The following is a 3,395-nucleotide window of genomic DNA, read 5'->3' on the forward strand; positions in this document are numbered from 1 at the left end:
TTTTGTTTTTGTGTTTGTCTGGCTGACTGCTAATTACATGGAGTAATGTTTGTGTGTGTTGCTGTGTCAATCTAATTCAATTAGACTTCTGGACTTATTTACATATGTATGTTACATAATTGCTGTTTTGTTTTTCTTGCCATGTGTTCTATTCAATAAAACACCTTGTTGACAGTCTTAAGAAGCCAAGCGTTAGTCATACATAGGAACGGTCGTGTATCATCCTACTTTTCAACACCTTGCCAATTTCCCCCAAGGCAACATTTTAGAATTGGAACAAATGGCTGGTCATCATTCCTGTACTCATTACAGGTTTTGAATGCAAATTGAGGATTAGATGGCTTCACCAATCACAGAAAAGTAAGAATTGGTCATTTTAAAATACGATGCATGACCCAGTGTTTGTGTGAATGTGTGTATTTTCATAAGATTTACTTCCATGCAAGTGGTTGAATGGACTCTTTCTTAGAGAATAACAGTGAGCTCGGAGCAGTCATGACATATTACACTGTGGTACATTGTTCCAGCCAGATTATGTGAGGCTACTAAGTGCTAAACCGTGGCTTTTCACACAGGAAGGTGAGTCGATGACCTCAGACTGACTTGTTCATTCGTCTTTAGCGTCTAATTTATGATTAGCAAATTAGTCTCCTTTCTATGAAATAATCCGACTCAATGGTTTGAGATTGGGGATTATCAATATATAACCTATGGCCTTCTTAAGAACTTTTACCAACCACAAAAAGACAAAACCAATTGTATTTTTGAATGTTGTTTGGAGTTAATAACAATACCCAGAACAACATTGCCATTTCCCAAACAGCCATTTCATTTGTTACTGGCTTGCAACATCTTATTGTTTATTCATGATTACCTCAAACCTCTTGTTAACTTCTACTTTGTCCACAAAGCTCAAGTCTTGTCATTTATGATTTCTTCTCCGTTTGGGTTGAGATCCACATAAACACCTTTTACGAGTTGGCAGTGTGTCAAAATATGGTTATGTGGCTTGGATTCTTGCCTGACCTGAAGAAAACTGTCCATACTTTTTGGCTTGCACAATTGGCAAGCTCTCCCCCTCCCCACCTCTTTGACCCATTTTTTTCTCACCTCTCTCCGTCACACAAGCACAAACAGACCCCCTGAGCACAGAGATACTATTGAGTGGGATTTGTGGGCAGAGTTTGTGTGCTTTAATGGACAAGAGTAGGCCCCCGAAACCACCACTGGCCTGCCCCATGAGTTGTGGACTCATGAAGAAATTACTGTCAAAAGCCATCAGAACTTTAATAGCCTCTGGCCTGACGGTTAATTCCCTCAGGCCCACGGAGGGGCTCTGGTCTGTGGGTAAACAGTGCGGTCCAACACAGCCTGGGACTCACTACTCTCCAAATTGACTACCTGGTGTGATTCAGGGGTCTAAGTAAGCGTCATAGAACACTGGCACTTGCTGAAGCAGGTTAGAAAGATAATAAATAATATGCGGTTTCATTGCACCACACCAAGATGTTTTTCTAGTGGATAATAATAGTGTCAGTGACTGTCATCCATTTTCTATGGAGTTTGTCCTCATTTATCATTTATCCTCTTCTATGCATAGCTGGCCTTTAATTCACCAAAATTGTGTTTGGGTTAAATTAATCGAGAATACAGTAATCCCTCGTTTGTCGCGGATAATTGGTTCTGAAAACCATCCGCGATAAGTGAAATCTGTAAAGTACGGTCACCAACAAGAAGTACTGGGCAGGCTAACGAGTTAGTGGAAAGATGCGAATTCGCAATCGTGCTAACACGCGAAAACGGACTTCTAAAGGAATGTAAACGAACATTTAGAGCAATACTACATTGTCCTAAAGGTTAGACACGTTTCCTCAATTTCGAAGTTTTATTTTGACTTTTAAATATTTTTTTTAATTTGGAAAAAAAAATCTGCGATGTAGTGAAGCCGCGATAAACGAAACGCGGAGTAGCGAGGGATCACTGTATTACATCACAGAAAGCAGCGTGGAGAGTGATTATGATTGAATATGACCATCATGATTTGTGTTACAAGATTTGCCTATTTTTAACAGAGGCAACGAACAGGTTAGCACTGCTCCTTCCAATAAAATGGTTATGGTGTTAAATAAGTGTCATTTTTTGTGTGGAGTGCTATTGACCTTATAAGGCCACCTTATTCATTGACTTTCTCGTGCTCGTGGGAGCTGGCGTGAATACAAAACAATCCATAGATGGTCAAATGACATAAGGTTGTTTGGTTGTAAAATTTTCTCTGGGCTGTTGAGATGTCGGGAATCTTGCAACTGGCTTCTTTCGATAAGAAGAATACATAAAGCAAGAAGGGGATCACAAAGTGCTGCGCGCCTACTGAACCTCTAAAATTGTGTTTCTTTAATTCAGACCATATTACCACTGCCGTTATGGATATTTTTTTTCTTCTTTGGGAGTGTTGCTTCCATTTTTGTGGCAACAGTTTGGGGAAGACCCATTTTTGTTTCATCATGACTGAACCCTAGGGCACCATAAGAGGGAGAAAAGTGATGTCGATTTTAAAAGTGCACGACTGACAGGGGCCCTAGAAAATAATATTTTTGGCATTGATGTGATGGGTTCAAAAGCATACCAAATCCCTGACTGCTCTCCTTATTGTGTCTCAGTGCACAAAACAAAGTCCACAAGACATGGTTAGATGAGTTTGGTGTGGAAGAGCTCTGATGTGAACCACCTTTAGACATCTTTGGAACAAACTAAAACAGATTGTAAAGTGAAGAAAAATTTGGTTCAAATCACATGCAATGAACTTAAGAGTGAGTGAGGTATAAATGGGCATGCTGAAAACCACATTCATTAAATGGCTTCATGGATTTTAGCTTTTTGAAAATGAGCCTTCAGACTTAACAATATTTGCTGTCATTGTTGAATATTTGAGAAGATTAAAGTATGCTGTCCTTTTGCGCTGGAGGTTAGGCGTGCACGTGGTGTCACATACTTTAATCTCTTTCTCACAATGTCCCGTTTGGATTTAGCAATATTCCAGCTAAGCCTGACCGGAACGGAAAAGGAAAGATGTGAACAAGGTGCAATGATGAGAGAGGGAAGCAAGGAGATAGATTGGAGGTACTAGAAGAAGGGTGAGGGGGAGATGAATGTCGGGTCTAAACTAAAGGGATTAATGGGGTGACTTCTTCTCTGGAATGTTTCGCTAGCAGCCAAGACCCGCCCACCCACAGATGCCTGCTACAAACAGGTGCACAGCTGAGGTAAGGCTGCACGGATAGGTAACGGATCCATGGTGGCTCGTAAGAAGATTTTCAAATGCAGACATTCTTTTGCCTGTGATACTGGTGCAAAGTAAAATAACTATAAAGTAGGAAAAACCTCCAAATACGCAAAAC

Source organism: Syngnathus typhle, linkage group LG8 (genome assembly GCF_033458585.1).
Source record: "Syngnathus typhle isolate RoL2023-S1 ecotype Sweden linkage group LG8, RoL_Styp_1.0, whole genome shotgun sequence".
In the NCBI taxonomy this organism is placed as follows: domain Eukaryota; kingdom Metazoa; phylum Chordata; class Actinopteri; order Syngnathiformes; family Syngnathidae; genus Syngnathus; species Syngnathus typhle.